Here is a 26,219-nt window from a genome sequence, read left to right as displayed (position 1 = left end):
TAGACAGAAGGTGAAACCTATTGATGCTTTTTTTCCTCTTCATCAGGTTTTTAGCACAATATAGACACAGCCACAGTTCCTGACAAATGCTTTTGTCAATAGCAAAGGTACTTTGCCAAAGTTCTAATCTGTATCTCTATTTTATTGTGTTCAAATTCTTACTACCTCTTTAAAGATTGTAACAAATGTTGATTGCAATTTACTGGAATAGCTGAAAACAAGATGGTAAAAACATTGATTTCTCTGTACAGAAAATAAATTTTATTTTGCATGAAAGAGACCAAAATAGAAATAAAAAAGCAGAGAAAATATCATAGCGCTTAAACCAAGTCCATCAGTATTCAAAATCACACCATGGAGATTTAAATCTCAAGGTTATTCAATTGTACTTCACAAAGTTCATTTGCAAAGATACCTGGGTGTCATGGAAAAATGCTAAGTGGTTTCAAGTTAACACGAAAATGCCCTCATACTATTCATTATCGCACAATTATTTCCTCTTCGCTTTGTCCTTCTCCTCTTCTCGAACCTTTGATCTTCACTTTTCCCGACACATATTGCTGGTGATAGACATCACTGAATTCCAAATGTTCTGTGTCTGCCTGTATAACCTGGAATTGCTAGGTCTGTTTTTTAAGAATGCAAAAACACCCTCTCTCTTTCTCTCTTGCAGAATAAAGCCCATTTATCTATCTTACAGAGACCTGGAAAACTACAGCACTTCAAGGTCACCCTGATCTCTGACCTGGCAAGTACTTTGGTGAAAAATCCCAAAACACTGGCCTCCACTTGCTGGGTTGCATAATGCCCTAGGAAAACGAGTTCTCTGGTCCTCTAGAGGTGTCAGTAGGATCGGTAGGATCGGGAAACTGAACTTTAAACATATTCCAATTAAGCCGAACTGCAACTGAAAATTTATATTAGCAGAGGATATTTATGTAGCGATATCTAAGACTGTTACTTCCATTATCAATTTACTGTAATTATGTCCAGAAGTCAAGCAAATAGAAACAATGTTATAAGTGCCAAGTTAATTTATATACGATTAAACTAGAACCATATACTTCATCTCTACACCTTGATGCTTTCCTAAATTACAGTATTTAATTATTGTAATGATATGAAATGATATAATGGAGGGAGAGAACATACTATGTCTATTTTACCATAAAATAAGGGATGTTGTATTTTTTAAAAGCATAAAATAAATAAGAGCATAAAACAAATCTTCACTGTTCATTACATATATAGCCTGTCTAATGTAGAAAAGATGATGTTTGTTTGAAATATCCTCTTGTGAAATGACTTTTTCCTGGTGAGGTGTTAGGAATTGCACTTGGTGTCAAAGAGATCTCCCTGGGTTCCTAATAATGCCTTTAAGGTGGTTAATGCATGTCCACACAATATAAATTTTGTCAGAATATCATTCTTTCCATACTTCTCTTACATGTCAAAGGCACCTTAATCCTAATCTTATATTCTTAAAGATTATCAAGAATGGTTAAATCTTGAAACACACAACGTCTTGTCCCAGCAGATCCTTCATGGCAAAGCTAGATTATAAATCTGAACCATTATCTTGATTCTCTGATTGGGTCTTACCACACTTGTCACCAGCTAATTCCACCTAAGAGGCCCATAAAGGTTATTCAAAGGAAATCGTTCTTATCACTTTTTGATTCATCTTCTTTTAAACAGACCAGAGAAGATATTTTCCCACTTTGATTATTCTTTACCAAAGGGAGCTAAATAAAGTAGTTAAATTTTAATGATGATGATTTTAAATTATTGCAACGATGGTGATAACAACAGCAATAATAATATTTGAAAATCTCTTGATGCTGAATAGACTACAGCCTGAGTAAACATCTACCAGCTCGATATTTTCCATAATTTTTTGCAGTGCTTGACCACATTTGTCACATTTAAAGTATGCAGCTTTTCCACGACTAACAGTGCTATGATCTAAAGTGCAATTTTAAAATAATTGTCCTAAAGAGAGGTTCCCAATTTAATGTAAAGATTCCTGCAATTTTTTCTTTGCACGTTGCTTAGAAAATCAAGAAGGAAAAGAAGGAAAACGGTTGCCAAATTTTTCTTTAAATTAAAAGCACACCCACACAAAATATCAGTGACTGCCCCCTCAACTTTCTACCATTTATCTCCAGATCAAATAGGGTCCATTCGTGTAGTTTCTTACTCCTCTGCAAAGATTCCAGAGGCCAAGATAGCTTCCAAAACTTTAAGGCTGCCATAGGTATTTTGTTTTCTGCATTAGTATAAGAAAGCTAAGTGCTTTTTAAAAGAATTACATTACATGTATTAAAATACCTCTAGGATATCTGAGTACTGAACATTTTAAAAGTTAAATTTTCCAAAAATATGAAAGATAAATTCTCTCTTGTGCCAAAGGATCACCTTTGCAATACTACTTTTAGGCATATGTTTGTGTTTTGATCTTGCCAAAGAAACTAGCCAAAGCAAAACAAAACTAAGAAAGAGTGAAGATGAATGCATAGTTAGCCACAAAGTATGTGTGCAATCAGTGATGATTAATAAAGCATTTAGTTCAAATCTCTGCCTGAACATATAGTTAATTGATTTCCTATTGCAAGAGGAGAAGCAGCAGGAGCTTACCCTCTTCATTCATTATTTTCCTACAGAAAAAGGTGTAGCCTGAGGTAACTCAAAGTGAGCAGTTTTTTAGCATCATGCTATATTTTTTAAACAAAGAAAAAAGTTCTTTAGGATTATCAAAAGCTGCTTTGTAACTGATGAACTGAAAAAGCTCAGAAATGGTGTGATTTTTGTTTCAATAGTTTCTCCAGGGATTCATCACTGATGAATTTGTTCTCACCAGAAAAGCTAAATTCTGCTCATTTAAAGATAACAGTATCTTACGCTAAAACTGTCTCTGTCCAGATATAAAAAGCATTACATTGCCGATAGAAAAGTGACAACATAATGAATCAACAATGATACCTCAAGCCAGCAAAGCTTTAAGGTAAAGAAGACGATTTGGATTATAATTTATTCATGGATCAATCTAAAAGTAATTGAGCATATTATGAAATAGAATAGGGTTCTTGTTTCTAATGGAAGCAGGCACTGGTATCTTCCCATTTAAATTGCATAATGTTTATGAGAATGGCAGCAAGTTGGCTAATAGCACAGGTCTATAGCGCTATAATGAATCAACTCCGTTTTCCTAATCATACTCTCTTATCTGATTGGTAACAGTAATAGCAAGAAAAGTAATTACTTTGATATCCAAATGGTAATAAGTTAAAAAGTTAAAAGATAAAAGCATTTCAGGTTTATGCTGAGTGCAACACATACACACACACATTGCAAATACATATGTGTACATACACAGTGCAGTATGTATATATTGCATACAAATCTGAAATCCATATATATGGATATTGGGGAGTGTGGGTACGTATACTGACAGACTGAGAATAAGGTAGATATAAAGAAGATGTGTCGCAACTCTCTAAGAATTGATTTTTTTTTTTAACAAAACATGCTCACATATGACTTAGTTACATTATTTATCTTTTGCTATTTATTCAACAAATACAACATCGAATGCCTACTCTGGGCTAGAAACTGTTCTGTGCTTCATTAAAGGTTAAATAATTTCCACATGTTATGTGTACAATTACCACTGCTATTGATTTTCTGATTGAATTATATATCAAGTATTCCTGGTTTTTTTTTTGCAGATCTAAAGTATGATGTACTAAACTCTTGGGAAAACTGTTTGATCTCAATCAAATGACCAACGATTGGAGAGAAAAATGAACAGAAAATCTTCAAAGGGTTGGTTTTTACAAACTCAAGAAGGCATTGGAGTACTTTTTGGATATCTAAAATAAAAAATGTGGGAGCACTGGACTGAGAGCATGGGTTCCCCGAATCTGGTCCTAACACAATTTAATTTCAATCACTGAACACTCAGCAGGCTGCACAGTGGTATGAGAGGTACAGATGAGAAGTCTCTGTTCTGTTCTGTCTGAATGCAGTTACTTTCGTCTTCCTTGCCCTCCATTGTGAGAGTAATCAATTGCTTACATTTGACCCTCATTTTTATTTCAAAATCCATTTTACCGTGGCTTAGATTCAGCAATTCAGATTTTCCTTGTGAATAGTTGGCATGTAATGCTTAATTACTGATAACAGTAAGCAATTTTTCATGATATTATCAAATTTGGCAGTAAAAAATAACAAGACAGAGAGAGAAGGACCATCTATATATTATTGTTATAATGCTATGTGGTACCCAATGGTACAAATTGGGATACCAAAGTTAGACATGCAAAATATATGAAATTAATGAAATTTAACTATTAGTTTAGCCTGATAAATTTAAGTGTACAACTTCTGATCAAAAATCTGATGTCTATGTCAGTCAAAAGTAATAATAGTTCATGCTTCATAGTGAAAGTAGCAAGCCACCATTTGCAGGGTGGCTAGAAGTCAAATTTGCATTAAAATCACAATTTTACACTCATCAGCTGTGTGTCTATGAGCCAATTACTTAACCATTCTGCTACTAATTTTCCTTATCAATGAAATGAGAATGACAGTATTTAACTCACGATGTTCGTATAAGCATCAAATGGAATAATATTTGTAAAGTGCATGCCTGCCAATTTATCCCCATAAGGTTTAACCGCTGATATTGCATTGTGTACCATGCTCTGTGTCTCCATGTTTGCTCATGCGTCCCCTTGCTGGGGATGCCTGCTCCCTGTCTTTAACATTGGGTACATGCCCACTGGGAATTTCAGTCTCAGCTGTACCTTCATAGCATCTAGGTATTCTCCTTCACTGACTTCCCTCCCACTCAGTGTTAGAGGCTCTCGCAGTGCTCCAGTAGACTCTTGGCACCTTTTAATCCTTGTACTCATTTCACTGCCTTATTACTCTCATCCTATGACTCCGTCTTCTCTACTTGAGGTCCCAGAGAGTTAGTTTTTGATTCAAAATATAATAGGTACTCAATATGTTTTTTAAAACTTACTAGATGAATGAATGAAACAATGCATATCTTGAATGTATTTTTAAAACCTTCCTGGTTGTTTGAAATGTCAGAGGATACTTTTAGAACAAAATTAAATTATATAAATAAGTTCTTTTAATATTAAAAATTATGTAAAGTAAAAAAATAATACTTAAACAACAGCTGTGATTCATTAAATAAAAAACATAAAGTGCCAGAAAAAAATTATATATAGAAGACAATCTGTAACCTCAAAGAGCCTATAGTTAATAACAATTGCAGTGCCCTGAAGACAAGAGCTATGGCAGGGGCGACACGGGATCTTAGATGAGCAATGACAATGTGTATCTAACCCAGGCGGAGGGGTCAGAGCTCTTCTTGAAGAGGTGACATATGAGCTAAGTTCTGAAGGATAAGGTGACGATAGGTTGGCAAGGAGTGCGGATGGAGGTGTGAGGGTCAGGAAAGGAGAAGAACACTCTCCACGAGGAAGAACGACCAGAGAGAAGGGTTACACTTTGGAAGAGGCTCTGGGGAGCCAGCAGGGTGCTAACCCTCTGCTCTGTGTTTAATAAGATACAAGAGGTGAGGCACTTCCTCTGTGAAGGGGGAGCAGAGCACATTTTGTTCTAAAGCGGTGAAGTTGGAATGCATGTTAGAAAGAATGTCAACCAAGAGAAAGAAATCTCACACTAATGGAATGCCAAAAAAGAGTGGAGGGGTCAGAATTCCTTCTTGCCAAACATTGGGTAGGTGATGGGGCCACAAAGATGACTGGGAGGTGGTTACCTCCAAAAGTAGCTTATGACCTTGCAAGGAAGACTGACTCATGTCCAGCGAAACAGAGGGGAGACAATTATTATTTTATATTGAAATAGTATTTAAATGATGCACATCAGGTTACTCTAAAGAAACAAACTTCATTGCTTAATGCAATAACTTTTAAAGTAATATCTTCAGCTTAAAGTCGGGTAGATTAGGCGCTGGTAGAATGATTTAAGAGAAACAAAAACAGAAATAAGGTGGCCAAATCACTGTGCATGAGAAATGCAGAAGAATTCTGAAATGGAGGGAGAGAAGGAGAGATGAGGAAAGAGAAAAGAGCAAAAAGAGAAGGAAGAGGGAGGAAGAGAGAGAGAGCGTAGCGAGGACTTTCATCAAGAGGAAGAACTAATATTCGATTACAAGCTCTTTATGTTGCTGCAGTCTAAATTCTCCTCTATGGCACCTGAAACTTTAACAAAGCTCTTCTACACTTACACGTCTTAGAGATAAATTTAAAAGAAAATCACCAAAATTGGCTTGAGTTTCATGGTTGGGTTGGCATACAGCTCAAAGAAGAGAAACCAATAAGAGGTAAGATTTGAGGGAGAGTTAAAATTCCATGGGAGTGGGAATTTATAGCCAGAAGTGACTCAGAGAACATAATCTCCAGGGATTTTGTAGCATTTTTCAAAGGACAGGTTAAGGTGGTCTCAGCTGACATCTGGGTTGCATAGGTAATTATAAGGAAGAATAGGATAAGTAGAGAAGGAGATGTGCAGTTTGATGTGACCCTCATCCGATGAGATACTAATTTCAAGTAAGAGATTAAGAAAGACTTTCTAGCAAAAGATGAATTTAAATTGTGATGAAAGTTTATAAGAGGGAGAAATAGTGTATGGTGCTGGAAATAGAAGAGAGAGATAAATGAATAGATGAATAAAGTAATAAAAAGTTAAACTACGGAATAAACTCATTCTTATATGGCTAAAATATAATAAGTGATCGGGAACAGTAATAGATTAAACTGGGAAATCTATGAAGGGATCTAAATTATGGGCAAAGCAGTTTGGATGTCTATTCTTTAGCGTGTAGAGAAACATCAGGTATTTGAAAATATGCGATCTGATTCCTACGGTGGCAGAAGGAAGTGTCGATTGTGGGAGGACATTTGTGGTAGAGAGAATAATGATCCGGCATATTGGAGATGGGATTCTGATAGTAGCGGAAAAGCGAGAGATGACCTATAAGATTTTTTTTTTAATTGTGTGGTACTCTGGAAAATAGAGAACCAACACTGATTACACATCCTGACCGGAACAGTCCCACACTGACCTTCACTCCCACACGGCCTGCTCACTGCTGCGCCCCGACCGATGGTGACTCCTGCCTGCAACCACCAAGCTTTCATTCTTCCTGACACAGAACTCCCCTCTGCCAGGACTGTCTCCACATCTTTGCTGCTCATCTTTCTGCAAACGACCACTCCTCTGTCACCATCCCCTGCTCAGTCAGAATCTCAAATTCTTTCTAAAACACATAGGGACTTGTGTGAACTGGTGACTGCCTATGCTGTGAGCTGCAGAAGAGTTACTTCATGGTCAAAATGAACATAAAATCATGTTGGTGGGGAACCTGGCAGGGGGTGAAGTAGAATTAGTTTTCCTTTCTTTGCATTCTGGAGGAAGCTTGCCGTGTTTTGTAGTGATGATGAAGTAGGTGGTGAAGACATAGGGAAAATCAACTTCCTCAACAATAGCTATAGCGAGAGATGATTATTAGTTCTAAGAAGGAAGGAACTGCATCATATTATTATCTTCATCAAAATCAGTATATTTATTGCACACTGATGTACACCAGGCCCGTTGTAAAGCAACCGAGTAATTATCTGTTCTTCTCTGCAACGTTAGGGAGTGGATATTGTTCTTGTCCCCATTTACAGGTGAGGAAAACTGAGATTCAGAAAGGCTAAGTAACTTTTTGCAATTCTCACCATTAATAAATGGCAGAACCGGTATTCAGATCCCAGTCTGTCAGATGACAGACACTGTGGTATGCTGTCACTCATATTTCTTCATAGTCCTTACAAAGCTTTGTATATTTCACATATTTTTGATTGATATATAAAAAGGCATACTACACACATATTCCATTTCTGTACTCCCTGTTTTTCTAATTTACAAACTGTGAAGGGAGAAACGTCTCACATAGCAGACATCATTTTAAAAAATGCTGAACACATACCATGCAAAATATCTGTACTAGTTCAGTCCTGTTTATTACCGGCCTCAAGTTTAATGAGCTCAAGTTAATGCAGGTGAAAGGCCAAAGTGTTACATGTAGCAGTTAATGAAATACCATAGAGCTGCTAAGAAAATGATTAGAAGCCAAATGTGAATTTAATATACTTTATTCTCAAGAAGCAATGTCGCATGGGAGGCATCTTTCTAAGGGAGGTAATGTGATATATTGGAACTAGCACTCACGTGAGAGTCAGGAAGTGGGGCTCTGATCCTAGCCTTACTCTCAGCTCATTTTGTGACCTAAGTCTGAGTCTGTTTTCTCATCTGTAAAATGAGGGGGTTGGACCAGATAATTTATAAAGTTCCTCCCAAGGACACGTTTTGCTTTTAAATTCATAGTTAGAAATCCTCAGGGTTTATGCCCAGGTGGCATCATATAGTCTGTGGATGAAACACTGGACCAAGTCACAAATGATAACTTCTGTCCTATTAAACCAATAGGACATTCTGGATCTATTTCAGCTGTAAAATATGGATAATATGGATAACTTTTGTCAAACTACCAAGGTTGGATGAGTTCATAAAATGTTTTAGGCTTCACTGGTGGAAGGTATAACAACAGAAATCACAGTTATTTTATCTCATTATTAAATAATGAAATCTGTATATAAAATTAATAAAAAATAAAAAATAATTTTTAAAATGAAAGCTAACACTACAACTAACACTACACTGTAATTTTCTTAACTATTTTGGAAATTATAAAGCAGTATAGAATCAAAGTTTTTTTATTATATTGAGAATAGATAAAATTTATGCTCAATATAATAAACAATGTAAATTGAAGGGAATATTCTGACTTGTAAAAATGTCACAAAATGTTAGCTGCACATAAAAGAAAACTTCGTGAGTTATAGTCCTTCCAATGCCTTAGGAGGAATTGGATAAAATAATTTTCTTTTGAAATCCACCTTCAAATGCTACTGCTTTCGTGGCTAAATGTTGCATAGACTGTCAAGGTCAAAAACCAATGAAGAAAAATGGAATAAAAATTACTTCACACAATGGAATGGAAGCAAAGGAAAACAGAAAGGGCAAGAGTAGAAGATTAATCAATATTTTCCATATTTATTCACTGTGATACCTAATATTTACCTACACAGAAACACCTGGATAACTGTTTCAATCTTTTTTGCCTAAAAGTGTGGCACAAAGCATAAAACATTTTGATCTAATCAAAAATCTTATTTGGAGTTGCAGTTCAAGACATATTGGAAAATATGATCATTATTTGGAAAGTAAATTTTTAAGGTCTGCATGCTAAGCAGGCAATTTTTATTGGGGAGAATATGAAAGTAAGTGTTTTTAGTTGAAAAGAAGTAATGTTCTAAGATAATTAATTATTATACTAGTAGGAAGCATTTAACATGGGAAAAGAATCTTTTACGTGTATGTGAAAGGGCTCTATAGACAATACCTGCATGCAGATATGAAGCACCAGCAAACGCTCCTAAGATACAACTCGTCTATGAGCCTAGGTCACTGCAATCACTGCTCAGAGGAAGCAGTGTTTCCTCTGTCTCTTCTTCATCACTCGCTAAACCATATTACCGTTATTGTGCATTCTTTATCTTTCTGAGTAGACAGCAAACATTTTGAGGACAGTATACTTACTGAACATGTTTTATCATTCCCTAGTTCTTTGCACATAGCTGACTTTAATTAAATATCTTATGAAGGAAAGAGAATAAAATCAGCAATCTATGCTCATAAGAAATTTCAGTTCACCTTATGTGGTCACAAATTGATGATGACAACTGATCTAGTTTGATTGAACATTTTTCACAAAAAATATTCAGAAAGGTTTTCTCTATGTGCAATGGTTGCCAAGAGTGGGATTCATCTAATGTTTAATAACTGAACAAATAATATTTGGCCTGGTCCATAATATTGCATAAACAAATGCTTGATGAAAACACTTACTTTGAATTGTAATAACATCTACAGCCTAATAGCATTAGTAGTAATAATATATTGTATAGTTCCAACAATCGATTTAGAGCTCAATACAAATAACTTCTTTGACTTTTCTAGGTTCTTTGTTTAAAGTTTTCTGTCAAAAAAAAATAATAACGACCAACTATTTCATTCTCCTGCTTCATAACAAATAAAAATAACACATAATTTGTAGACAATAGTTATTATAAAAACCATTCTTTTATCAAAAATCTATTTTGAACAATTATAAATCTATTCAATTATTGAATGGGGTCAAAGATTGAGCTTCAGTGGAAGAATAATCCCTTGATTTTTCAGGCTTTATGAAGGCCAGATGGCTATGCAGTCTTTGCTGCTGGTTTTATAACTCCCTGCCTTTGGCTGCCATAGTGTATCATAAAGGTGAGACTAATGTTTGACAATAACTAACACCACAAAACGAGGACAGCAGTCAAAGAAACCAGCCATTAGGCTTGGAGCAGAGGACTCTGAAGGCAATTTGCTGAGCTTCATCAGACATCAGCCAGTTGCTAAATATCACATGTCCTAAGAGGCAGTAGCACCAATCTACTCTAAAATTCAATAACAAGGTTATAGTACTTATAGTTTTAAAAAGTTTTTGCACATTATCTCACGTAGTTTCCATAATAACATAATTATTATAATATTGATGAAACCCAAGGCTCACAGTTGTGGTAACCACACAGTGCCTGGTGCCAGTATCGGACAGCACAGAGCAAACTTAAACCCAGGCTGCCGTCTCTAAACCTGGAGCCTTCTCCTCCACATCGCCTGGCCATATCCTTCCTGAGCTTTCTGGCTGATATTTCACCTACAAATACCTATTTTGGTGTTTTAGGAGAAGATACTAAGAGAAAGTTTTAATAAAATGTGGTCTTGTCAAAGGCTCATTCTATATGCACTGAGGACTTAATAGAGGGCAAACAGGTCTGATTCCTATCCTTAGAAATAGTCTGTAATGTAATAGGATTAAACATAAATAATTATATAAATAGATACAACATTTATCACAATTTTCAATGATATGTATTTCTATGGTCATTTGTTTAAGTTCTAATCTTATCAAGCAACAATATCTAAATATTTGTTATACTCACAAACCAAATCTTAGCCCATATTTAATCCAATCATCCACTTATCCCATATTTACACTTGAGAAGTTGAATATGGCTGAAGAATATAACTGTTCTGCCGCCAAATTCATAACTGTGAACTTGGATGGGCACTCAGTACTGCCCAACCAGCCTTGCTATGTTACCGCTGTCACTCTCTGCTTTCTCATTGTACAGAATGACATTTCATACCTTCTCTCCCCTAAAACCCTAACAGCCTCTCCTTTCCATTCTCAGTTGGTTGATCTTGCCTCATATTAGCAGTTAAAATATTGAAGTAACTTTGCTTTTCTGAATTTAAAAGCCCATCTTATCTCTTCATCTGTTATGATGGGAAGTATCCAGGGTCTTTCAAAGGACACATTGAGGGTTCTAGCTCACATCTGTCTGATCATATGGTTATGTTTTTGTGCTCATCTAACTTTATCTTGCAGCACAATTCGACCTAGGTGACCCCTCTTTCCTTTTTAAAATATCATTCTACTTTTTCCTCCTACATTTCCTTCTGTATTTCCTTTGCTAGGTCAGTCTTTCTCTGTGAAATCTGTAACTTAGAATATACAAAGCTCAGTCCTAGATACTTTTCCCGCCTCCGTCAGCACGCTCTTTCCAAGTCATTTTATCTTGTCTTGTGGCCTTAAATGTCCTTGAAGCTATGGATTTCAAATTTATTGCTCTAGTTCTGTTCTTTGTACTGAACTCCAGACTCCTATATCCAGCAACTTAATTAACATATTTAATTAAATGTTGAACAGCGACCTCAAACTAAACATGCCTTAGGAGCCTTTGTTATTTTACTCCAAATATGTTCTTTCTCCAGTTCTCTCTCTCTCTGTTAATGGTGTGACTGTTGACCTTTTTTCTTAAGTCAAAATCCTAGGGTTTTTCGTCTTCTTCCCTTACTTTTCCCTCTAGGTTTAATCCTGCAGTAAAACTTCATCTCCAACATATACCCCAAATCTCTCCACTTCTCACTATCTTCACCGATATGGTTCTAGTTCAAGACTCAATTGTTTTTCAGCTAAAACACTGCAGTAGCCTCCTAAATGATCTGTCGTCTGTTTTCTCTTTGACTTGCTATAATGTGTTGCCCACACAGTCGTCTGAGCATTTGTCTTAAATAGAAATGAGAACATATCACTTCTCTGCTTAAAACTATATGATTTCCTATTGTAATTAAAATAAAATCTAAAAGTTTTACAAGGACTGCAGGCTCATCTGGCCTCTGCCTACTTCTTCGATTTCATTTATTTTGATCACTCCTCTCTTAATTCAGTACCCCATACTGGTCTTCTTGCTGTTCTCTAGAAGTCTTAACAAGGTCTGACGGCTTTAGGGCCTTTGTATTTAAAGTAGGTCCTCCAAATCACATTCTGCATCTCTCTCTTTTAATACTCATCCTACTCTTCATTTATTTTGTATCTCCATCCTCTCTAGAAAGTATGAGCTACTAGAATAGGTTCCTCATCAATTTCATTCACTGATGTTTCCCCAGAACCTGGAGCAATGTCTGGCCCGTTATACATTGACAAATGAATGAATATACTAAGCAGCAATATATTTAGGGTAAATAGTGCAGTCTTTGAACTTAGCTTGGCTTCCAATCCTGGTTTCACTATTTACTAGGTTTTTAACTTGGTCAAAATTTGCTTAATCTTCATAAGATCTTAGTTGCCTCATTCAGAAAATGGGAATATTTTATAGGGTTGTAGTAATGTACAGAAATTATATAAAATGAAGCCAGAGCTTATAGACAGTAAGCACTTAATAAATGTCGATCCTTATCATCAACTTAATTATTACTTTAGAAATCCTGGCAATGTGGCAGTGGTCCCCAACTTTTTTGGCACCAGGGACCAGTGCTCCTTTGAGGATCTAATGCTTGACGATGTGAGGTGGAGCTGAGGTGGTGACGCTTGTGCTGGGAGCGGCTGCAGATACAGACAAAGCTTTGCTGGCTGGCCCACTGCTCATCTCCTGCTGTGCGGCCCAGTTCCTAACAGGCCACAGACTGGTACTGGTCCACGGCCCGGGAGCTGGGGACTCCTCTGTTACAGTTTTTTTTTTTTTCTATTACTAACTTACATGTAGTTTAGCATATTTTGTGATGTGCTTAGTAGTATGCTAGACTAAACATTTCCCCTCCTTTCAGTAAACCATTTTTCGGCTTTCAAAAAGGATGCCAATGGATTAAGCATGATGGAGAACTGCTTATTTCACATTTAGGCTGTATACGCTCTATAAAGTCATTCACATAGTTATATCATTTTATGCTCCACATATTTAAATAAGTAAAATTAAGAAAATGATGATTCGATAGTTGAGAAGTCAGTGCAAACAATGGTGCTTAGAGAATAAAGGCAAGACCATTGTGTAGCCTAAAGGAAATGCTGTCATCTGTGGGGGTGGGGAGAGAGGCTAAGATCCGAGCCCACTGCAGTGCTCGCTACTTCGTGAACATCTGGCAGTCTGTCACTTCACAGACAACAACATCTCCTCCAAACAGAAGAGACTTGAATTCATCAGGGATTCCCACAGTACAGTATATGCTTAACTTAAGTACCTGCTTTCTGTGATTTCCATAGATTATCATATTCATGACACTGTGGAGTGAAAGCATTCTTCTCACTCTCTAGCCAGAACATGAAAAAGAAATTAAAACATTGGCAGGCACTTTGTCTGCAGTTTGTTGGACAAGTAAGAAAAGGACTGCCCACCCATTTATGTAAATCAAATTCTGTCAACTTAGAGCATTTTAACAAAGATGACAGCAGCCTGTCTATTAATAAATAACTGACAAGATAACAATTACAATTGTGCTCGACTGTTTTTTCTTTCCACAAATGTAGGTCAGTAGGTGTTTTTAAAGAATTTGTTTAAAATAAATTTGCAAACCTCAATAACTTTTCCCCTCATGTCTATTAATGCACAAAGAAACTCTTAACATAAATATTCTTACCTTAATATTGGCTTTAGAACATTATGGCCAAATTCTTTTTAATATAAATTTGGAACTAAATGTGTGTGCTTACTGTGTGTACATGCACAACTGATACATACACACATATAAATATATGTGAGACATCTATAATCTAATATTTTGAATTCTCTAGGAGGACATAGAGCATAAAAGGCCTCCTCAGTAAGCAGTGGTTTAGTAGTTAGGGATTATCAGGCTTTTGTGCTGCTTCTATCTGACTTTAGATTATTTTCCTTTGTTGGCTATCAGAAAGGAAGGGTAAGAATATGTAACAAATTAATTGATTTGATTACCCATCAAGTTTTGGGAATATATTTAGTAAAAAAAGAAGAAGTGAATTTAATGAATAAATTGAGTTTTGAGAGATTATCTATGGAGTTCATTTGTCCACCCTGGCCCAATGTCCCATTAGATAGATTACAGAAAGCAACTTTTTAAACAGAATGAGGGTAAGATTTTAAATTTCCTTTAATGGGAGATATTTCTAGGAAATGTGTTTTTCTCCATCCAGTAGAGTTAGGGAGAGTGTCTGTGTTGATGTATTAGAATGACAGTTAGAAGTACTCCCAAAACATTGAATAACTTTATCTTTATCTATTATGTTAAAATCACATGTTGTATTTCATCACATTTAAAAAGTTATCATACATTGTTCTCATGCATGCAATAAAAGAAAAAATATAAGCAAAATAAATTGTTTAAAATGTTACTAAAACTTTTTCACATTCAGAATCTGCTAATTTAAAGATACTATCAATTAATTGTAAGACATTCTAATTCAGAGATATTAAAACATTAAAAAAAATACATGTCTTAGAATTGTAAAATAAATTATGTTCCCCAAATACTATTGGCTCACTTCGAAGTTTCTCATCACCGTTAGTGGCCATAACAGTGGTATCTCATTCCTCTTAGAACAGCACTCTGTGAAAGTTATGTCATCATTACCAAAATCTTATTTATAATTGAAAGTCCAAATTTTGGAAGTATAAGATAAAACAAAACAAAAACTATTAGCAGAGAGAAGCAAGGAATAAACAATGTCCTATTTTCTAGCTTTATCCCAGAAAACAATGTATCTCAGAAAAAGAGAAGGCAGAGATAAGTCACTGGATGTTTCTAACTAAAGTTCAGATGCGAATGCTTCTGGGACAGGCATGTGTTGTTTCTTGAAGGCCATCCCACTACCCCCATAACTTTTCTATAGAGGTAGGTAATGCCAAAGTTTTTTCTAAATTCAAGAATATGTACAATATGTTTTTGTATCTTCTAATGTAAGTTGGAGGAGAAAATATCATAAGCAACATTGTTTCTTCAAAGAAAATCATGATGCTAACCTTTTTTTTTTTTTTAAGAGCAAGATTTCTCTCTTGTATTTCTGTATGAATGTCTTTGCATAAGCTAAATACCTGAACAGCAAACAGACAGTCATTTCTACAAGAAATTTCTGTTGACCAGTGTGCAGGGATTAATTCTAGCACTGACCCTTAGAGATACTTTTTCTAGGACAGAATGAGCCATAAGGAGAATGATACACATAATGTCAAAAGATATAGCATCTTTATGCCATTTAATGGTTGATGTGGGTTATGTCAGCCAATACGAGGAAAGCAGGTTTTCCCTGAATAAGAATGATTCAAAAAGATAGTCATATTTCATTAGAATCAATAAAATCATAAGCAAATACCATATATATTCCTTTTAATCATCAATGATGGAACTATGTAGGTGATAGCACTAATGGATTCCTTCAATGAAAATTACTACTAAATTCCTAAGTAAACTATTCCCCTCTTCAGAGCCATTGTAATCCATCTCATATGTCAGATGAACTGCGAGACTTATCCTTTTGATCGTTTAGGCTTTACTGCTTTTCTTCATTTACCTCTCCACTCAGTAATCCTTTTACCTCTCTTTTCCAAGTTTATAATTTAAATGCAATCTATTCACAACTGAAGAAAGGACCCTAGTGCAAACAGAATCTGAGTAATGGCCAACGAAGCTATTACTGCCTATTCAACACCCTGGGTTCCATTACACGCATGACAACCTGGGGAGCCTCCCTGATCACTGGCCTTCATCGGTGTTTCTTGTCAGCACATAGAATTACGGCTGGCTACAGATTTCGAGGTCCTCTCCTGCTCTGACTTCTTTCAAATGGTCTTGTGTTCTGTGTTTTAGAGAAAAGTCTTGGAGGGCCAGCATTGGCTGCACTAAGTTCTTTGGTTTGTCCTCAAAATGGATTTCGATTTTATTATTTAAAAAGTTCTAAACTAGCAGATTGGTTAAATTGGCATCGATTTTTCTAAATCTTAGATGGCCATTAAAAAGATTACAATTCTCCATATTTAGGAGGATTATAAAAAGTACATAAAATACTTAGACAGTATAATTTTAAGAGAAGTAAAAGATAGAACTATAGCAGTACCTGCAGTATGAGCCTAATTTAAGAAATTATTGTTTATATGTGTATACACGCACCTGCAACATAATTGAAATCTCTGAGTAGTGAGATTAAAGATGATCTTTTTTATACTTATGTATTTTGCTAATTTTCTACAGTGAGCACATATTACTTTTATAATCAGAAAAATGTTATTAAAACAAATATTGTCTTAAAAGGCACACTAGTGGGAAATATTATAAAAACCTTGGTGGGAATAAAATTGTAATTATTATTATGGCCAGAATTGCTATCCTGTTGTTTTTTTTTAATATGAGCCTCAAATCATAATTTATAATGGTAGCTACCAAGCAAATCTAAGATGTAGGAGAATGCATATTAATGACTAAACAGAGAAATATGATGAACAGATCTCAGGCTTAATTATAAAATATGATTAATTATGCGTTGAATCAGACATGTTCATCCACTCCAGCAAAACACTGTATATGTTTGTGGTTATAGATTTTTATTTCTGAGTATATGATAAATTTTCATCTTATATGGGGTGTTGGCAAATTAATGTACCTCCAAAAATTATACTGTAATGTGAACTTTCCAAGAATTAAAACTCTTATGCTTGCTGTTTTAAGAGCTATTTTTCATTTATATTTTTCAAAGAAGATATACATTTGGATAGACATACATGTGAAAATATTTATGCACAAATATACAGAATAAAATTTTGTCCCTACAAACCTGAGCTACTTAAACAACAGTAGTTTCCTGAATATCCTTAAGACTAAAAATATTGCGTCTCCAGAAGGATCTTTGATGGCAAACATCATCTGCACTTTCAGACAGAATGAACAAAGTTGAGAAGAGCTACAGAGCTAAGTATTACCACCCTCACACTAGGTTCTGATTGGTCCATTTGTGGATTTAAAAGAGGAACATTTAATTGGCTGGTGTTGTCTTTTGCAGGCCAGTCTTTTAACATAAAAGTCAGTAAGTATGGGAGAAGTTTACTAGAATAAGGAAACCAGTTTGCAAACATATTAAACAAAGACTATCTATAGATTAGCAATAGTAGCAGCAAATACACTGACGTTGAAAAAATAAGGTGTCGGTAGAGGGGTAGAGGGTTTGTAAATAATAGTTGGTGAGAGAGAGTAAAGGCTGAGACTTTATAAGCTTTGAAGACCAATGAAAGTAAAATCTGCTTCACAAGCATTTAAAAATGGATATTCATATTTCTCTAAGGCCTACTATACACACATATATAATATATATAAATATATAATAACATAAATATATATAATGTGTATATACACACATAAATACACATACATACATATGGAAAGAAGCCAACTACAATACAAACTCCATCTTTCTTTAGAAGCAAAGGACAAATGCATAAAAGGAACACTGGACACATACACAGGATCTGAAAAAGGTAAGTGAAGGAAAATGTTGATGAGTCAATATAACATTGATTTCCCCACTATATATTATATTGAAGTTCAGAAAAAGTAGCTGTGGAAACTGCAGATGCTGAGTCACCTGAAGTGACTTAGAAGCCTGGACAACCTTCTGTCTACATGATTCAGTTAAGCTAAACTTCTGCTTGCTGAGCACCTACACATTTTTAGCATTGATTCTTCTAGCTGACTCACTATTCAGGGAGGAAACTCAAGCTGCCTGCACCATGTATATCTTTTAAGGGTGTCTGTGGTGCGTCTTCCTGGGACACCAGCTTAGGAAGCCCAGGTGTATAACTGATATGAAATGACAAATCATGGATCTACTATATAAATGGTAGCTTTTTTCCACAAAATTAATTTCTATACACAATATCTTCCCTGCTATATTTTATAATGTAGATAAATTACTGATCTTGGTTATCGTCTTCTAATATCTACCCTGGCAGATGCTTGAACAAGCAACTCAAGTCTCTCTGAGATAAAAAAGCATAATGGCTAACATTACAGGTTTCCCAAAAAAACCTTTATTGATCAAATGCCTTATCATCATCAAGAATGATTCATTTATCTGATGCTTTCAAGTATAGGTGAATGTATGGATGAACAAAGAATTCCTGAACAGTCTTCACTAAAAGATCACTTCAGAATCAGGGGCTAAAGCTTTCTCATTGCTGTATAATTGTAGAGGACACTTAGAGGAAGTGAGGTCAAACACTGTTGTCATCTTTCTCATACACTGATTTAACCTATAGACTGGGGTTTACACATATTCTATAAAGTTAATAAAGATCAGAGGAAGAAATCTCTCCATTTTACAGATATTGCATGGACATTTCAGTTTTATTATAATGTTAAAGGTGCAATCTTTAATATTATCTGGTTTAGAATTTTGCACCTTTATTCCTTAGAAAAAAATGATCCACGATTTTTTTTTTAAACTGTAGTAGTATCTGTTTGTGGTAGTAAATTTGATCGAGGGTCATAAATTTCCTGAGTTTTCTGTATCCTTTTATAAGCTGGAAGAGTTTAAATAACATAGAAACACTGACAAAACTATCAGCTATTCTGCTGCAAATCTATCATGTCTGATATCTTTTAGTGATAAATTTTAAAATTTTCTTTCCAATTTTATAGATGACTATTGGTTATATACATATTTTTAATTCTGAAAGGTTATATTTGATAAAAAATTACCTCTTCCCTCTAGCTTTTATTACCAAAGAGCTATACATAACACTTCACTATTCTTTAATTCTCTTCTGTATCTGAGGTCACAGTTTTGTTTTTATCCTTACAAAACATTTTTTACTTCTTCTTTTTTTGAACTTTTATGACAACTTTTTCTATTTATCAGTCTATTTATATTTATATTCACTTCTCCTAATACATAGAAACAAACAGAGAGAGGCAGCCACAATGAGGAGACAAAGAAACATGCCCCAAATGAAGAAACAGGAGAAAACTCCAGAAAAAGAACTCAACGAAATGAGGCAAACAATCAACTAGATGCAGAATTCAAAACATTGGTTATAAGGATGTTCAAGGAACTTAGTGAGCACTTTAACAAAGAAATAGTAAGCATAAAAAGGACATAAAAATTATAATAAAAGAAATGAAGAATACAATAATTCAAATGTAGAATACACTAAAAGGAATCAACAATAGATTAGATGAAGCAGAGAATTAAATTAGCAATTTAGAAGACAAGGTATCAGAAAACACCCAATCAGAACAGCAAAAAGGAAAGAGAATAGAAAAACGAGGTTGTTTAAGGGATCTTTGGGACAACATCAACTATAACACTATTCACATCATAGGGACACCAGAAAAGAAGAGAGAGAGCAAGGCATTGAGACCTATTTGAAGAAATAATGACTGAAAACTTCCCAAACATGGCAAAGGAAATAGACACACAAGTCCAGTAAGCTCAAAGTGTCCCAAACAAAATAAACCCAAAAAGGCCCACACAAAGATACATCATAATTTAAATGCCAAAGGTTAAAGAGAATATCTTAAAAGCAGCAGGAGAAAAGCAGTTAGTTACCTACAAGAAAGCTCAGACTGTCAGCTGATTTCTCAACAGAAATTTTGTGGGCCAGAAGGGACTCACACAAAATATTCAAAGTGGTGAAAAGCAAGGACCTACAACGAAGACTATTCTATTCAGCATGGCTATTATCTAAAACCGAAGAAGAGATAGAGAGCTTTCCAGACAAGAAAAAGCTGAAGTAGTTCATCACCACCAAACCAGTATTATAAGAAATATCAAAAGGACTTCTTTAAAGAAGAAGAAGGGAAAAACAGTCAAATACCACAAATATGAATAATAAAATGGCAATAATTCTGTATCTACCAATAATCACTTTAAATGTAAATGGATTAAATGCTCTAATCAAAAGACATAAGGTAGCTGAATGGATAAGAAAACAAAACTATAGCTATGTTACCTATAAGGGATGAAAAAACATATTTCATGCAACTGGAAACAAACAAAAAGTTGGGTAGCAATACTCATATCAGACAAAATAGAATTTAAAACAAAGGGTATAATAAGAGACAAAAAAAACCCATTTTATAATGATAAAGGGGTTAATCCAACAAGAGAATATAACTCATAATCATTTATAAAAGCACATAACTATATAAAGCAAATATTGATGGATATAAAGGAAGAAATTGATGATAATACAGTCATAGTAGGGAACTTTAACACTCCATTGACATGAATGGATAATTTTCTAGACAGAAAATCAACAAAGAAACAGCAGTCTTAAATGACACATCATATCAGATGGATTTAATTGACAGTTTTAGAGCATTTCACCTCAAAGCAGCGGAATATACATTCTTTTCAAATGCACATGAAACATTTTCAAAAGACCACATGCTAGGCCACAAAACAAGCCTCAATAAATTTAAGAAGACTGAAATCATGTAAGAATCTTCAATGACCACAACGGTTTAAAACTAGAAATCAATGAAAACAACAACAAAACAAAACCCTGAAAAACACACAAACACATAAAGGCAAAATAGCATGCTATTAAATAATGAATGAGATAACAAGGCATCAACAAAGAAATCAAAGGATACCATGGTATAAATGAAAATGAATACACAATGACCCAAAATCTATGTGACACAGTAAAAACAGTCCTAAGAGGGAAATTCATAACAGGCCTACCTCAAAAACCAGAAAAATCTCAAATAAACAATCTAACCTGACATCTAAAGGAAGTAGAAAAATAACTGCAAACAAAGTCCAAAGTGAGTAAAAGGAAAGAAATAATAAGATCATAGTGGAAAGAAACAAATAGAGTCTAAAAAAAAAAACCAATACAAAAGATCAGTGAAATCAAGACCTGGTTCTCTGAAAAGACAACCTTTACCCAGATTCATCAAGAAAAAGAGGAGAGACCCAAATAAATAAAATCAGAAATGAAAGGGGAGAAGTGACAACTGACACCACAGAAATACAAAGGATTATAAGAAACTACTACAAACAGTTATGTGGCAACAAATTGGACAATCTGGGAGAAACAGAAAAATTCCTGGAATATACAACCTTCCAAGACTGAGTTGAAAAGAAACAAAAGATTTCAACAGACCTATTACTACTAATGAAATCAAATGAGTAATCAAAAAGTTCCCAACAAACAAAAGTCCTGAACCAAATGGCTTTACAGGTGAATTTAACAAACATTCAAAGAAGTATTACAACCTATCCTTCTCAAACGATTCCAAAATATTCAGTAGCAGGGAAGGGTCCTAGGCTCTTTTTACGAGGCCACCATTACCTTCATTCCAAAATCCAACAAAGACATTATGAAAAAAAAAAAAATTATAGGCTAGTACCCCTGATGAACATAAATGCAGAAATCCTCAACAAAATATTAGCAAATTGAATTCAGTGATACTTTAAAATAATTATATCCCATGGTCAAGTGGGATTTATTCTTGCGATACAAGGTTGTTTCGATACCCACAAATCGATTAATATGATACACCACATAAGCAAATTGAAATATAAAAATCATGATCATATCAATAGATGCAGAAAAAGTATTCAACAAAATCCAGCATCCATTTATAAAAAAAATCTCTCAGCAAAGTGGGAATAGAAGGAACATACCTCAATGTAATAAAAGCCACATATGTCAAACCTACAGCTAATGTCATACTCAATGGGGAAAAACTAAAAGTATTTTCCTTAAGAAACATGATAAGATGTTCACTTTCACCACTTATATTCAAGATAGTATTGAAAGTCCTAGTCACAGCTATCTGGCTAGAAAAAGAAATAAAAGGCATCCAAACTGGAAAAGGAGAAGTAAAACTGTCATTATTTTCAGAAGATAGTATACTATACATAGCAAACCCTAAGGATTCCATCAAAATACTGTTAGAATTGATAAATGTATTCAGTAAAGTAGCAGTATACAAAATTAATATTCAGAAATTGGTTGCATTTTTAATACCAATAATTAACTATTAGAAAAATTAATAATACAATCCCATTTACAGTGGCATTGAAAAAATAAAATACCTAGGAATAAATTTGCCAAGAGGGTAAAAGACCTCTACTTATGAAACTATAAGGCATCAATGAAAGGAATTGAAGAAGATACAAATAAGTGAAAGCATAGACCATACTTAATGTCATTAAAATTTCCACACTATGCCAAAGAATCCATAGTTTCAATGCAATTCCCTATCAAAATACCAATGACATTTTTCACAGAATTAAAACAAATAATCCTAAAATTTATATGGAACCATGAAAGACCTCAAGTAGCCATGGCAATCTTCAGAAAGAAGAACAAAGGCAGAGGTATCATACTACCTGATATCAAACTATACTACAAGCCTATAGTAATCAAAGCAGCATGGTACTGGCATAAAAGCAGACACATAGATCAACAGAACAGAATAGAGAGCCCGGAAATAAACCCACACACTTAATGTATAACAAACAAGGAAAAAATATACAATGGAGTAAAGACGATCTGCTCAATAAATGATGTTGGGAAAACTTAAGACACACGTTAAAAAGAAAAAGCAAGCAAGAAAGAAACTAGACCACCTTCTCACACTATATACTAGAATAAACTCAAAATGGATTAAAGATTTAAATGTAAAACCTTAAACCATAAAAATCCTAGAAGAAAACATATGCAGTAAACTCTCTGACAGCACTCTTAGTAATATGTTTTCTGATATATCTCTTCAGGTAAGGGAAACAAACAACAAGCAAATAGAAAAAAAACAAAAGAGACTACATCAAACTAAAAAATTTTTGTACAGCAAGGGAAATCATCAACAAAATGAAAAGACAACTTACTGAATAGGTAAGTGCTACATCCGATAATGAGCTATTATCCAGTTTATAAAGAACTCATACAATTCAATACGCAAAACACAAACAATTCAGTTAAAAAATGGGCAGAGAACTGAATAGTTATTTCTCCAAAGAGGATACACAGATGGCCAATAGACATATGAAAAGATGCTCAACATCATTAATCATCATAGAAATGCAAAATTATAACCACAATGAGATACCTTACACCTGTCAAAATGGCTATTATCAATAAATCAACAAACAAGAAGTGTTGGCGAGGATGTGGAGAAAAGGGAACCGTTGTACACTGTAGGCGGGACTACAAATTGGTGCAGCCACTATGGGAAACAGTTTGGCATTTCCTCAAAAAATTAAAAATAGAACTATCTTATGACCTAGCAATTCCACTTCTGGGTATTTATCTGAAAAAATCCAAAACACTAATTTAAAAAGATATATGTGCCCCTATGTTCACTGCAGCACTACTTACAATAGCCAAGATTTGGAAGCAACCTAAATGCCCATCAATAAATGATTGAATAAAGAAGAAGTGGTACATATATACAATGAACTATTACTCAGCCATAAAAAAGAATAAAATCTTACCATCTGGAACAACATGGATGGACCTAGAGTATGGTATTATGTTGAGTGAAATAAGTCAGAGGGAGAAAGACAAATATTTATAGATGGAATCTCACGTACAGATGGACTCTAAAGAACAAAATTAATAAACAAACAAAACAGAAACAGACTCATAGTTACAGAAAATAAACTGATGGTTGCCAGATGGGAGGGATTGGGGGTCTGGGTGAAAAAGGTGAAGTGATTAAGAAGTACAAATCGGTAGTTACAAAATAGTCGCAGGGATGTAAGGTACAGTATAGTGAATATAGTCAATAATATTGTAGTAATTGTTTATAGTGTCAGATTAATAGGGAGGGATTATATAGTAAATTATATAAATGTCTAAACACTGCAGTATACCTGAAACTAATATAAAATAATACCGAATGTCAACTCTAATTGAAAACAAAGACAAAAACAAAAATGAAAGGAATATACTATAAAGGTCCTGCCAAACTGTCCACCAGAAGAAACATGATACCCATTTACGGCGCTGCAAGGGTTATATGGCAGTGACAGTGACCATGTCCTCTTTCTTTAACACTGTGTAGTGTCAATCTTTTACATCCTAGGTCATCAAGTAGGTGAAAAATTCCATATTATTTCCTTATTTGTCTATTCGGTATATATCTTGTTTGAATAATAAATGTTTTTATGCATTAAGAATGTTAGAACTTTATCAGATGTGTTGCTAATAAATTTCAAGTTTGATATTTTCAGATCTGAAATATTGTTTTATGCATTTGAAACTTTAAAATTTCTTACAGACTCAAATATATATGCCCTTTTATAATAAATTTTATCTTCCATGACTTGCTTAAAAATATCTTCTCCATTATAAAATTTTAAAATACCAGTATTTTCTCTAGAATTGTTGTTTCATTCATATATTTAAAAACTCTGAGAATGTTTTTGGAATAAGAAATGGTATAGTGAATCTAGCTTTACATTTCAAAATATATATTGAATTGAACCAGCATTTTTTATTGAACATTTCAATTTTCCTAATGATCTGAAAAGTAAACTCTATCATATATCAACTCTCAAAAAAAAAAAAAAATAGATTCCATGTTTCTTGGCTTCTGCAGAGGGAGTAAGGATGGGAAGGGCATGAAAATTTAGGTTCAGCAATAACGAGCTACATTATCAAGTTTTTCTATGTGTCTAAGCACCTGGAAACAGTGGCATCTATTGAAAAGAGTACTGAGTCTGGGATCTGGAGATTAGGAATTAAGAATCCTTTCTTAAAATTATTTTTAAAATTTTTTTTCCTTAAAATTATTTTTCTTAAAATTATTCTTTCTTAAAATTATTTTTTTCTTAAAATTATTTTTTGCTTAAAATTATTTTTTTCTCCTGCAGATTCAAAAATCAAGTCTCTTCTAAGGCATCTCTCATATTATTTACTCAGAAGATGAGAGAGGCACACAGAGCTAAATTGAAAAAATTTTAATTGTAAGTTTTATGGCTTCTTGAATCTGCTTCAAAACTTTTAAAAAGCTTGTTTGTATATTTTTAATGATTTTCATTTCAGTGGTTTAGATCATGTGACCTGAGGATTGGAGTTTAGTGAGACAATTACTGTGCCAGGCGCAAGTGGAAAAGAAGGTTCTAAATTCAGGTGTGTGGCTTTGGAGATCTCTGATTCCAGGATGACCTGTTACCTGCATGCCAACCTGAGCAAGAAGCATGGACCCATAGAGGATAGGATGCCTCTTTTGTATGTAAGACAAACTCCCTATCATCATTATCATCTTAGTGAGAAGATAGATAATATAATATTATTTAGTGATGAAGTTAAAAAACGATTCCTCATTGTTTTTCACAGGTTTGGAGACAAAAGGTTCTTGCCTTCAGATGTGGGCAATTTTGAACAAAAAGCTTTCTGTATAAAGCACATTAAGTGTGTCATTTATTGGAATTTTTAGTAATATAATAGAGGCCAAACAGGAGTATTTGAAAAGAAGGCCCTAGCTGTGCATTCTGTAACTCTGGCTCACAAACATGAAGTGACTTTGATGCCACCAACAACGCATCTCAACACTTCGGTGCATCCCCAGAAGTCAGGCAGGAGTTCTGTGTCACAGCTCTGTGCTAGAAAACCGTTCAAGGCAATGACATGGAAATTAGCACACCGAGTGTCTCACTTCACAGCTGAGTCCCTAGATTTTCGTGATTTGACAGGAAGATGATATCAAAGGCTGCAGAAAGGTGTTAAGGGATAGCTCAAACGCTAGCGTGTGTGGCGGAGCAGGTGAGC

The 26,219-nt window shown here is 34.5% G+C and overlaps 1 protein-coding gene across 2 annotated transcripts in view; it reads right to left on the bottom strand.

Annotated features, from left to right (window-relative positions):
* Positions 1-26,219, bottom strand: part of DPYD (dihydropyrimidine dehydrogenase) — a 691,841-nt gene that overhangs the window by 14,902 nt on the left and 650,720 nt on the right. The window lies entirely within an intron of this gene.

The sequence above is a fragment of the Rousettus aegyptiacus genome, unplaced genomic scaffold (genome assembly GCF_014176215.1).
Source record: "Rousettus aegyptiacus isolate mRouAeg1 unplaced genomic scaffold, mRouAeg1.p scaffold_m13_p_17, whole genome shotgun sequence".
Taxonomy (NCBI): domain Eukaryota; kingdom Metazoa; phylum Chordata; class Mammalia; order Chiroptera; family Pteropodidae; genus Rousettus; species Rousettus aegyptiacus.
The sequence above is the reverse complement of the archived record's forward strand: the minus strand, read 5'-3'. Positions and strand labels throughout refer to the sequence as shown.